General features: G+C 33.1%; 1 pseudogene; it reads left to right on the top strand.

The window, feature by feature from the left end:
• The window catches only part of LOC142326959 (activating signal cointegrator 1 complex subunit 3-like), a 104962-nt pseudogene that overhangs the window by 77297 nt on the left and 13149 nt on the right, over window positions 1–14516 (top strand).

Genomic DNA, 14516 nt, shown 5'->3' with positions numbered 1-14516 from the left:
GAATTATGAAGATTGTTGTCAGACTGATAAACAGATATTTCTGAATTGAGTTGTACGAGTATGTTTATGAGTTCTTGCCAATAAATTTTAATAGGCGATTTGAATTTGGAACACGTTGTAATATTTGTGTCTCAGCTGCTCATAAAAAATCAGTTTTGTTAATGTGTATTATGATTTGAAGGATGAACTTCAAAATGGCTCATACTTTCTTTCTAAAGTTGTGGCAGGTGATGAAAGCAGGTGCTACAGTTATGATCTGGAAACAAAACAACAATCAAGCAAGTGGAAATCATAGAGTTCACCAATAACACAAAAGCATGGCTAGTTTGATCAAATGTGAAGACAATTTTGTTTTGTTGAACAGGATTGTTCACATAGAATTTGCTCATGCTGGACAGTGAATCAGCATTTCTACGTGGACATGTTGATAAGATTTTTTGAGACAAAAATGCCTGGTGATATGGGAAAGTAATTATTGGTATCTACACCATGATAACAGCTCTATCCATACTGCTCTATACTCCAAACAGTTTTTGTTACAAAATAAGATGACCATTGATCCTCACCCTCCTCCCTTCTCACAAGATCGTACTTCATTTGATTTTTTCCTTTCCTGTATATGAAGAAAGAGTCCAAAGGAAAGCATTTTTGTGCCATGGAGGAAGTCAGAGATAAATTATTATAACCTTTGGGCAAGTATTTAAAAAAAAGAGTTCCCAGTATTTGGAAAACTATTAGGTTAAGGGCAATTGAGTTACATGATAACACTTTGAAAGAGATTAAATTTTCAGAAAATTAAAATTATTGAACTTTTTTTTTAATGATGATAGTTATTTTTGGGTACCCTGTCATATATGCTTTGACATGAACAGTTGGATTTACCACAATGGATATGTTAATTTCTTAAATTAAGAGTTTGATTAATTTGTAATGATGTGATACTTCATATCTTCTTTTCAAAATTGTGTAATAGTAGGATTTATTTTATATCTTTTGTTTAATTTCCTTAATTTTTAAACATGTACTTAGTTTTATAAATAAATTTTCCTATCTTACTATAATTCCTGTATTGTATGAGTAACCAAATCATTAATTTTCAGTCCAGATCATTAAAAGCTACTTAAATTTTAAAATTTCTTCATTTAAAACTTTAGAATGATTGGCTTATTGCAAAATTATATGAAAATTGTTCAAACATATTATGTGAATATATTTTATAAATAATATATATATATACATTTTTTTATTATTTTTTTTTCCAGGTCGATGGTTGAAAAATATTTTGGTGAAGGGTTGATAAAAGTTCTAGTTTATACTTCAACATTAGCATGGGGTGTTAACCTTCCTGCTCACGCTGTTATAATTCGGGTCAGTTTTTTAAAACTAAAATACAATTCATTATTATGAAATAATGTTGATTAATGTAAAATAATGTAATTAGTTGTCGTAACTTATTGCACAATTTTAAATATTAAATTCTTCAATGTTCTAAGGGCTTCTCCAAATCTGTGGGTTGATCCATATTCAGATATTCAGGATCTTAATTTACTGATAAGTTGGGTTGAAAATGAATATTGGCATATTTGTTGCATAAAAGGCTGGGTTCCTTACTTCTTGAATATAAAAAAAAACAAAAAAAAAACTAAGAAATTAGCAGTATAAGTTGCTTTCTATGAGAATTAAGGTCCAATTGGAGGCCGAATATGCATCATTTCAGTGGGCTTTGTCACATTGATACACATTAGTATATTCAATTTAGTGAAAAAGTAAAAAGTAAACCATTTTACCTAAAACACTATACTCCTTGTAACAAGTAAATAGGTAATTAATTTGATGATAGACTAAAAAGAAGAGGGATCTTATAAAAAAAGATAGATACAAATGTGCAGTTTTGTACAAATTTACACAATTATTTAATTTTTATACTTAAAAAAATTGATATAGAAAAATTGGAACTGCAAAAGTGATAATAATATCAATAATTATAATAATAATATGATAGTAATAGTTTATTTGTAAAAGGAACTGAGTATGCAGTATGTTTAACTTACATCATTTTATGTACTTACTATATTGTAACTTATTTACTCATTCTAATAATCTCCATTTAAAGCCTTTTACTGTTTAACAATCAACTTAAATTCATAAATCCTCTTTCATTCTTCCCTTTTTGTCCATTATTATAAATCAACAATAAAATAAATATAACAGTACTAAACGGAGAACAAACAATTACAACACAATTACACTGATTTAATGCCTCACTAATATACATATACACAAGTCAAGCTGCCTTTTATGTTTCACAACAAAAACTGTGTAGTTTCTTTTGGGTTTTCTTATTAACAAAAGGCTCAAGTATATCTTGATTGTAGCGTAGAATAAACTGAACTTACCAGCAAAAATGTGTCTTCAAGCTCTTGCATATTACAGATACAGCAGTTTTTGTCACCCTCAAAATTATATAACTGCCTTTTCAAATAAATTTGAGGTCTACAAGCTTTTGGCATCCTATGTTAACCAACAGATTTTTTTTTTGAGACTGGACACCCTTAATTTTATGTACTTTTCCCAACTCCAAGAACATTCCATAACTGATAATCAGGGTTTTAATTTGAATTCACAAAAATCCCTTTCGGCACGCCAGAAGGCGGAGGTAGATTTCTGGTGATAAAAAAGATTTCCACCTTAAATTTAAGAAAAACTTCAAATTTACTCGATACGACAATGGTTGCATTTGAAAAACTTTTCACTTGTTTAGCATATGACAAGCCCCATTTTCTTACAATTACAGCAACATTTTGATCATCCATTGTTGTAAGGGTTGGTCATATCAAAAATTGTTACAAATTCAATACTGTGCCTATTAAGGGAGGTATGATTTTGTTTGTCTTCAACTACCATTTTTTCCACTTCCTGGGCCAAAGGTTGGTGATACCAAAAAACTTCACTTACATAAGTTTTAGGCCCGTATCTAAAGAATAGTAGGAATTTTAAACAAATTCGATATTTTACTCTTTAAGAAAGTTATAGCAATATTTTGTTTTTTCGAAAAAGCCCCTCCCCCCATTTCCATCGCCATGGTTTGATTTTGACCATTAACAAACTTGACAGAGATTTTGGGATGAGTTATTTTTAAGAAACAGTTTGAAAGTGATTGGCACAAAATTACGGCAGTTATCGTGTCCACAAGAAAGTGAAATATATATATAAACTTTTGAACTGACGGTGGTTTTGGGGTCAGGGGGATGTGAAACGCAAAGATATGTCAAAATTTTCCACAAGTCAAATCATGGTACCCTTTACAATAGGTAGCTTTCTTATGAAATCTACCTAATACTATTGACATCACCTACAGACTGAGTAAAATAGGCTTCTTAATCTTAATATTTCTTTTCTGAGATTTAAAATATTCTATTCATATAATGTGTTCAGCCAACACCTTCTTTCATGTTTCTTTCAGATATGTTAACTAGTTTAAAACCACACTGCCTTTCCAATCTTCATTCAATACTATCAACATTTTCAAATAAATATTTGGCAGTCAATTATCAGCTATTTGTTTTCACCTTCAATAATTATTTCTGCACTCTGTGATTCACTTGAACTTTGATCTATGAGATTCCCATCTTTGCTCTAACAAAATTTTTGGGTGTGGTGCGGCCAAAGTGGAACAATCTTAAAAAACCAACATGAATGCATTCAGTTTTCTTATACTAATGAGATGCCCAAATTTCCATATTATGCAGTATTCTGCTCTTCACTATTGATCTAAACTGCACCCATTTCATATCTTATTTATATTGTGGAGTATTACATTATTACTTGCAACGGCAGCTTTGCAGTTGATCTCCTTGTGTTCATTGATTCATACTTATTGCATTATCACTTACTAATCTAATTTTTACTTTAAAGCAGCAATTGAAAAAAAAATATATCAAATATATCTCCATTTAATAATTAAGTACCCTATTTATTGAATTTAAAAAGTAATGCAATATATATTGTAACAGCCTATATTCAGAAATAAATGTAAGTGTGGAACTAGAGAGTGAGTGGTTTAGAAAATAAATGAAAAAATAAAAAATGTATATATATTTTTTGTGAAAAGATAATTGAGGAATAATAGATAATATATTGATAACAAATAATATATAGATAATAGATAATTGAGATAATTTGTATTTTGTTTATTATGTAACAGGGAACAGAGTTGTATGATTCAAAACATGGATCATTTGTTGATTTGGGTATATTGGATGTGTTGCAAATATTTGGTCGTGCTGGCAGACCTCAATTTGATACGTCAGGTCATGGTATTATTATAACATGTCATGATAAATTATCACATTATTTATCGTTGTTGACAAATCAGTTTCCTATTGAAAGTAATTTCACTGCCTGTCTTGCAGATAATTTAAATGCTGAGGTATTTATTGTTTATTTATAATTTTTTTCTGTCTTTATTATTAGTTATTGCTAAATAAAACATCTATTCAGGCGATAAAAATTTACTAAACCAACTAAATTATTGGTTTAGCTGGTAAAGTTATTTTCATTACAGTTTCATTAATAATAGTGGTTTAAAATTGATGGCACTAATAAATAAATAATTTTTTTTTTCATGAAATAGTTATTCTAAGTAAGTATAAATTATTTCAAAGGAAGTATCAAACAAAGGAAGTGTATATAGTTATATAGTGTATATAGTGTATATAGTATATGCAACGGCAGCTTTGCAGTTGATCTCCTTGTGTTCATTGATTCATACTTATTGCATTATCACTTACTAATCTAATTTTTACTTTAAAGCAGCAATTGAAAAAAAAATATATCAAATATATCTCCATTTAATAATTAAGTACCCTATTTATTGAATTTAAAAAGTAATGCAATATATATTGTAACAGCCTATATTCAGAAATAAATGTAAGTGTGGAACTAGAGAGTGAGTGGTTTAGAAAATAAATGAAAAAATAAAAAATGTATATATATTTTTTGTGAAAAGATAATTGAGGAATAATAGATAATATATTGATAACAAATAATATATAGATAATAGATAATTGAGATAATTTGTATTTTGTTTATTATGTAACAGGGAACAGAGTTGTATGATTCAAAACATGGATCATTTGTTGATTTGGGTATATTGGATGTGTTGCAAATATTTGGTCGTGCTGGCAGACCTCAATTTGATACGTCAGGTCATGGTATTATTATAACATGTCATGATAAATTATCACATTATTTATCGTTGTTGACAAATCAGTTTCCTATTGAAAGTAATTTCACTGCCTGTCTTGCAGATAATTTAAATGCTGAGGTATTTATTGTTTATTTATAATTTTTTTCTGTCTTTATTATTAGTTATTGGTAAATAAAACATCTATTCAGGCGATAAAAATTTACTAAACCAACTAAATTATTGGTTTAGCTGGTAAAGTTATTTTCATTACAGTTTCATTAATAATAGTGGTTTAAAATTGATGGCACTAATAAATAAATAATTTTTTTTTTCATGAAATAGTTATTCTAAGTAAGTATAAATTATTTCAAAGGAAGTATCAAACAAAGGAAGTGTATATAGTTGTAGAAAAATTAATATTAAAAAAATTATTGTTAGTATATCTGTTTTATTTTATAAAATATTAAAAATAATGGTTGTGTATTTAATTGTACAGTAAAAAAATAAATCTCTGAAGCTTGATAACAGTAAAATATAATATATTTTAATTAAAAAGGAATATAGTGCCAGTTTTATTGGTTGTCACATAGTACTCGTAAAGTCTTTTTAGAATTAGAAATTTCTTATTTATTAAACTACTTGGTCTAAATTGCTTGCTGTACTAAATTCCTTTTAAAATTTTACTCGTCATTTTAATCATTTTTTTAGAAATACAGCAGTATAGGTGCTGTTCCTTTATGGGTTTTAAGATGTAACATATTTTAGATCTGAAGTCTGTTGCCTTATCCTCAATAGAGAACGTGCACTGTAGTTCAAAATATCAAGGCTTTTTTGAGTTGAAAAGGAAAATTGAATAATTTATAGAAAAGTATCACCTTTTTTAAATTGTTTTCTTTAGTTTTTATACGTATAAGTAGGTTTTAGTATTTTGTTGTAAATGTAAGGAACATTTAAAAAGTAATGAGTGCATCATTAGGTGAAATGTTAACACAATATCCACATCAGTGATGTTGGTTCATATGATTTTAGTATCTTAACAATGAAATATAATATTTTGCACAGTTGTTGATTCTTGTTGACTTTTACAAACATTGAACAATTATCACTGTTGATCACGCTAAGGATCTCTCAGAAATGCATTAAAAAACTAGTGTTCAGACAGGGTCGGACAGGGACTGTAGAGAATTACTTACTCAAAATCATCTTCAAAATTACAAGTAGAGGAAAGAACAGAAGAGGAAGCCTTCTGTTGTGAATCTGACTGTAGATTCACAATTGGGCTAATATCTGAGTGGGTGTTTGATCACCACTTGCTAGTAAAAGTAACGATTCTTACGTAGATTTAATACAATTGTGGCCAACTGAGGACCTGTACGACCCTGCCATCCACTGTGTGGTGTAGAAAAATATACTACTGCATTTGAACATAAGTTTGGTCTCTTAATGTGGTTATCCATATTCAAGGGACTCCTTGAATTTTATTCATTTACTCGTTCTACCCATAAATCTTTACACTTATTTTCATGAACCAGATGTATGTATCAAAATGCAGTTGTAAGTTTTGGTATTCGATAGGAAAAAATTTACTCAGTGTCCAGACTGTCAATTTAGGGCTGAAAAGTAGGAGTAGAACATGTAGACATTATGCAAATAAATACAGTAAATGTTAGTGACATATTTCATAATACTTGACAGTATGCCATTTTTTTTATTTTTGGTGGTCCTCCTCACCATAATGCACCCACACCAAGGCAAACTTATGAAATTTAGCTCTGTGACTGTATCTGCAGCACCTGAAACATCTTTGGACATCCACGTACTCTTTTACTCAGCAGGACCCAAAATTGATAAACAGTTAGTTTACCCCTGCAGAGGTAGATTTTTAAAAGAAACCAGAACCCACTTCAAAAACTTTGTGATATTGCTGTGTATCACGCCTACCTGTTTTAAAGACCAGCCAGCAGTCCCGTCGAAAGGCGGCTTCATCCAAATCAGTGTTCTGTTCCCTAATGAGGGACAAGACATCCTCATTGGTAAGACTGTGACTATAATGCAGGGCCTATACATTCTTTCTGGGTCTGTTTTTACTTCAATCGCTTAACCGCAGTGAAATCTCTAATTGCCTGAATGGTCTCTGTGTTATCTGCTACTACAACTAATCCCTTGTTGGTCTCTTTGATTTTTCTGATTTTAAGATCCTTCCAGTTACCCCGAAGTGCAACCTGGAGGTCTTTCTTCAGCTGACTGCTGGACAGTCGAGCCCTCTGCTCTGCTGACAAATGCATCTTCAGGTTTCTTGGACTGGCTGGGTTTCACGTCTGCTCCTAATCACCTCAGCATACCTACGCGGCTGCGCTGGGGCCAGTTTCTGAACTGCAGTTACCTCCTTAGGCTTTGAGGCAAGATTTTCAAAACCCTCCATGAGAGCTGTGAAAGTCACTCGAAAGAATTCTTGACGGGGCAATAATCTCCCCGTGGTAGGTGCATTGGTACTCTTGGGATTTGCTAGATAGGAAAACAAGTCATCAAGTTTCGCCAAAACATCATGGACCAATGGAGCAGAGCTGTCAGGCCTGACTCCGGCTTGTGAAAACTCTTCAACTCATGGTCGGAATCAGTAAGCTTTTTATATTCAAGTCTGCCTTTTTAAAGTTCCAACGTAGGGGTTAGTTTTCATTGTATGGCACTTTTGTCATGGCCAACGTAACTATAAGTGCTCTGTGACCACATCCACCAGCATCGTTGAGTAAGAGGGCCTTGGTTTTTTCAGATAAGTGTGGGAGGATAACAACCAAATCAGGTCGTGATAACTATCACGACCTGAATATGAGAGGTAGGTAGGTGGTGTATCTACAACATCCAGAAGGTTATCAATCATCTCTCCAAGGCACTTTCTGGATGGCATTAGTCTTTAGTAATCCCATCTTGGAGAAGGGCTGTTAAAGTCTCCAACAAGAATAGTATTTGATCATTTGCATAATTAGGATAGGTTCCTCCAGATTTATGTTGCTAGAATGTACCATACAGCTGTATGCCTCATTCTGAAGATTGATATTAATGAAGCATAGAAGAAATTTTAGGTAGGAAAATGCTACACTTACAATTTTCTCTTTAAATTAAAGAACATTGATAAATTAAACATTGCTTGTCTTGCAGTTTTCTACTGGAACTGACACAGTTTACTGAGATGAAAATGTTGATGTTTTCAGAGATTAATTTTTAATTTCTGTAGTTATTTAAAAAAATCCTGTTCTCTTGAAAAACTGCAGTTCTTGTAATGAGGTTACAGTTAAATTTTGCAAGCCCAGATGTAAATGCTTTGGTTGCTCTTTGATATTATATTTTCCCTTTTTTTACAAATTAATTATTCATTAATTAATGTTGTGTTGTGTTAAATCAGTTATGCTTATATTAATTGATTGAATCAGAGGCCTGTAAGCAGCTGTGTCACTTGTTCATATAGTGAGTGTACTTGTAGTTTACTACATCCCTGGTTTACTTGATTACCAAGCAAGAATTATTGTTTTTAAATTAAGAATAATTTCTCATTGTAAAGTATATATAACTATTTATATTATTTTATATGTTTGTAGGTGATGTAACACCTGATGTAAAAGCAATTGCCAGCGCTAATGTTATAGCAACAACCCCAGAAAAATGGGATGGTATATCACGTAGCTGGCAAACACGTGGCTATGTTCGTGCAGTCTCTCTTATTATTATTGATGAAATACATTTATTAGGTGAAGATCGCGGTCCTATTCTCGAAGTAATTGTGTCTCGTACAAATTTTATTTCTTCACATACTTCTAAAACATTACGGATTGTTGGTCTTTCTACAGCATTAGCAAATGCTAGAGATCTTGCTAATTGGTTGGGTATTGGACAGGTTAGTTTTATTATTAAAGCCAGTAAATATATTTTATCAGTGTTAATAATAAATTTCTTTCATTATTATGTGTTACTTATATAATTGTAATAAATAATTAAATTTTCTCCAAATTGATATGAACACCTTATTAACTATTATGTAGTTAATAATATTTTGTTCACATGTCAGAAACATAAGAATGTGAGAAAGTTTTCTGGTCAGAAAGTATTTTGTTTTATAAAATAAATGACAAGAATTACTTTCTTATAAACAAAAATGTAAAAAGTTTCTTTATCATCAAAATAAAGCTCAACATCTCAAATGTATCAATAGAGTTACATTTAAACCAATTTATTTTATATTGTCAGAGTAATTATTTGAAAGCTTGTTTGATAAAAATAAATAATTCAAACATAAAGGATTTAAAATATATGAGAAGATTGTAAACATGCATTAAATTATGTAAGCTAGGTGGAAAAAAAGAAAGAACTGTTATCTCTTAAACAATTTTCTTTGTCAGTAAAAGAGTACATCTGTAAATCTATTATAAGGATAAATATACAGAAGTAGATGTAGTCTCAATAAATTCTTATTAATAAAGTTATCGAGGAGTTTATCGTCTCCCATTTGGTGTGTTCTCAGGTGGTGGATAGGGCAATTCCCAGCAGATATGCAGGGTAGATGGAAAATAAAATACCACCCAGAGACCAAAGTGGTACCTCAAATACACTTCGTGTCTGATTTGCAACATGTGGCAAAGTGGTCGCAGTCTGTTCACCAGAGGTACAGCTGGGAATTTCTCCTAAGAGCTACCAACCTTGAGATGTATCTTAGGGAACTTGTTCTTCTAACCCAACAAAAAATAAACGTAGATGTGCATTTTGTACAGAAAGCTTGGACTAATTTTGTACCAAGTAACTTTGATAGAATCTGACTTTTAAATACAAGGAACTTTTATGAAACATTCAAAACTAACTTAACAAGTTGCACACTACCAAGTTTACATTTTAAAGATCCAGAAACTCTCAAAACTGCATATAATAACACAGAATATTACAGAATACTCAAAAAACTACACAACTGCGACCCTCCACAAGAAAACTTTAATTTTGAAAACATCATTCCAAGTCGAGCAGATTCAAACCCACCAACTTTTGAAGAAATTAAAGAAATGATAAAGTAACTTAAAACTAACAAACCATCTGGATAAGACAATGCTATGGAAACGTTCTAGTGAAAAGATGAAAGTGTTGATGGAGTAATCCAAGAAATCTGTGAGACAAAACTCTACCATTTGGATGGATGGGCATCTGCGTTAATACATCCACTGCACAAGAAGGGAGACAAAACAGATCAAAGTAACTACACATGAATATTCCTCTTACCACTGATATGTAAGACCCTATCCAAAGAACTCTTAAACTGAGCTAAAACGGTCTCTACCTGCAAAAAGGACAGTATTAAGGAGGGTTTAGGAAAGGTAGGTGGTCCTGTGCAGAACAAATCACAAACCTAAAAATAAAAAAAAACATCTTAGAAATTGGGGAAATCAGGAGTTTGAAATGTGTGGTTACTTTTGTAGATTTTAAAAATGCTTACAATTCAATTGACAGAAATGTGCTTATTATCAATCTAAAAGAATTGGACTGGATAGTAAAATGACTGAAATAATTAAAGCAACCTTAACAAACACATTTTTTTCTAGAGGAGGGGAAACCTTTTATAAGCACCATGTGGTCTCATACTCCACAGTGTAGTGTGGGACTCTCCCTTGCAGGCCTACTCATTAAATCCCCTCCCCCAATACAGCAAGGGATGCTGGGCCCAACTTATGGTACTATCACAGCATCGCTGTGTGTTTGTCTCCACTACTGGCCCCATGTCTCAAACTTGTCAGGATCTTGTGGTTTTTTTTTTAATTTGGTCTTGGGGTTGGCTGCCTGCACCAAAGGAAACTCGGACATTCATCCCTGGACATCTTCCATCAACATGGTTCGGATGATCTTAACCAGCATCATGCATTGTTTGGTCTGTAGGATTTTCCCAGTGATGTTCTTAGGGGTAAGCATGCCAAATTTTCCTTTGTGTGCTTCCCTATGCTGCAGGAACTTATTGCACTTGAATGTCATGTATTCCACGATCTCCTTCTCCCAGCAGTAATTGCAATCCACAGAAGGTCTCAAAATCCATGACCAGTAAGAAACTGTGTCAACTTGTACCCTTTCTTTCTGTTCTTGTCTAGCCTCTGGGAATTACTATTCAGGTATTATTTCAGAGGATGATATGTATAAGTGTAAATGAAGTGTAGTCTTGTACAGTCTTAGTTTGACCATTCCAGAGATGTGTGGTTAATTGAAACCCAACCACCAAAGAACACTGGCATCCACGATCTAGTATTCAAATCTGTATAAAAGTAACTGCCTTTATTAGGACTTGAACGCTGGAACTCTTGACTTCCAAATCAGCTGATTTGGGAATATGCATTCACCACTAGACCAACCCGGTGGGTTGTCAACTCATACCCCAGTTTGAGTTAAACTAACTTGAATACAGCCTTTACTGGAGTCCATCTGCCTTTTGTCAACTGATCCCATTTCTGCTGCCCTCTGCATCCACCTTATTCACTCCCCTGTACATCTCCTCTCTTCCAAACGAGGAAATCCGGGGATGCAATTCTCACTATGCTGGCGACATCACCTGAGATGCTGTTTACCCATAGTATACCTGAAAGGGAAGGGATAAAGATTGCACATCTGACTAAGATTGCATGGGCTCTCCCCCTCTGCAGCAATGGACCAGACTGGGGCTCCATTGAGTAATTTCAAGAGTATCACCTGAGACAAGACCTTCCACTTTGATGTGTGAGGGCCCTGATGTTGGCTGTTGTCTAACTGAACACAACAGGTGTTTTTTCAGCTTTGACCAACATATGTCTCTGGAATGTAGCATTTTTGTTTATCCATACCCCATGGTATTGCCTGGGTAGGGTGGACTATCATGGTACCGACCCTTAACAAAATTAGGGTCAGCTTATGCCTACCCAAGACTACAACCACTTAGGTCTTCTCTGGCAAGAGCTGAAGGCTGATCTCCTGCAAGCATGAAACAATAATGTTTGTTGCCTTGTTTCCAGTGTCCATCACTGCCCATTCCAACTTTGCTGTTAACACAAGTGTCAAGTCATTGGCAAACCCAGTAAAGACTGCCCCAATGGGAAGTGCGAGGGACAGGACTTTGTCATATGTTATATTACATAGTGTTGGGCTCAACACTGAACCCTGTGGAACATTACAACTTGTCCTGATCCATATCTCTCCCCCCAGTGGAAATTACCCGTCGCCAATTTTTTGAAAGGTAGCACTGGGTTACCCTTCTTGGTATAGACTAATGCCATAACTCTTCATAGCCTGGAATATTGTGTCCCATGAATAAACTGTTGATGTAACCTGTTACATCAAAAAGGTTCAGCACCGGAATCAAACATGTATGTCTTGAGCTCAATCTGGCCTACTGGCCGTTGGTCATGACTACGTATGGCATCTACAGTCGACCTGCACCCTCAAAAAGTTTACTCAGGTAAATTGAGCAAGCAGATCAATCTAAAGGATGCTGGTTTGCTGGCTTGCCTCCCCTTCTTCCTGAGGATCACATGCTGGGCAGACTTCCAGGAGTCTGGAAACCATTCCTGGGTGATGGCATAATTGAATGTGTCAACCTTGCACCACAGAGCAAGTTTTACAACAAGCTTGACCACCTCCAAACCATGCCATCCAGGCCAGGGCTCTTACTGCGCTTGATATTATAACTGGCCACCATGAGCTCTTCTGTGGTGATGAGTGGGATATTAATGGCAACTATTTCCTTGTGGTTTGTCTTGCAAAACATAATGCTAAAGTTAAATTTATGGGGAAACTCTCAGAAAATTTTGAAATAACATAAGGTGTAACTCAAGGAGATGGTTTATCCCCTCCTTTTCAATTGTGGGTTAGAGAATGTAGAAAGTTTATAAACAATAACAACTTTAAATAAGATCAAGGTGGATTGTCTAATTTTCGCAGATGACATGGCATTAATTACAGACTCACTTGAAAATGCACAAGAACAAATCACAGAATTAAAAAAACAAGCAGGCAAGGTCGTTCAAATATCATTTGAAAAACACAGTTTATGACAAACATCAGCTATGCACTTCAATACGTTAAGATAAATAATAAAACACAAAATGGATTGCATTAAATATCTTTGAGAACGGATATCAAATGCCACAAAAAAGCGATAGAAACTAGAACACAAAAAATGGAAAGAGCATTTACATTACAAAAAACACATAACAAATTTCTATCATGGAATATAAAACTGAGACATTGTCAAACAGTGGTTAGACCCAAAATACTTAATGCGGTAGAAACACTTAAACTAATTGGAACTATAGATCTTGAACAATTAGAAAAGATTTAAAGGAGAGTTTTGAGTAGAATACTAGGACCTAAAAGTAACAGGGAATTTGAATTCAAATTATGACCTTATAGAGAACTATATTATATTTTAACTATATTTTAAACTATATATTAAACTGACAGATGTGGAAAAGATTACAATTCTATAGACATATATGTAGGATGGGTGTTAACAAAATAACTAAATGATGTTTTGATTTGCTAAGAAGTTACAAATCCAAACGGTTTCAGGAAATAGAAAAAGGCAAGAAAAACACTAGAATCAACAGACACAATAAATGACAGGACTCTTTAGAGAGGTAATTCAGAAACCAGGTTTTCAGGAAAAATCTACCAGTGGAAGGAAGTGGACACAAGAAGAGAATGAACAACTCTTTTTAAGGATGAAAGAAGTGTGGGTGCAAAAGAAGCATAACCAAAGTTGATTTATTGTACCCCCTAAAAGGGTATTTGAAAAAAGTTATCAGCAGAACTAAAAACCTCAATACATAGGAATATAGTACTTTCAGTGTTGGTCAATGTGGCTGTTCGATTCTAATAAGAGTCTGAAGGGGGAGAGAGAAAGAGAGAATTGAATGAGTGAGATGATGGGAATAATCATATATGAAAATCAAGTCTTTTCAAAGCATATGAACTTGTAATAAAAGAAGATATTACCAGCTTATAGAGATTGTGAATGAACAGGGAATTAAAAAAAGCTCTATGACTACCCTAAAATAATAGAATTAAGAAGAGAAAGTTGAAGTGGACAGAATGTATGACAAAAGTGAGAAAGGAAAAAAAACATATGTATATATGTATAATAAATGTAATCTGCAATTGAAGTAAAGGGGGAACATACAGCTGGGCCAACAATACTAAATTGATTTTTGGTGATTTGGCTTGTTTTGTAGCTCCTTGAAATTTTTTACGACTTAATTAAGTATACCTAATACAATTTTATAAACAAAAGGTTTAAAAAAATAGTATTTGGATGTTGTTTAGCTTGATGTAAATGTTG

This window comes from Lycorma delicatula, chromosome 6 (genome assembly GCF_047948215.1).
Source record: "Lycorma delicatula isolate Av1 chromosome 6, ASM4794821v1, whole genome shotgun sequence".
Taxonomy (NCBI): Eukaryota; Metazoa; Arthropoda; class Insecta; order Hemiptera; family Fulgoridae; genus Lycorma; species Lycorma delicatula.
The sequence above is the reverse complement of the archived record's forward strand: the minus strand, read 5'-3'. Positions and strand labels throughout refer to the sequence as shown.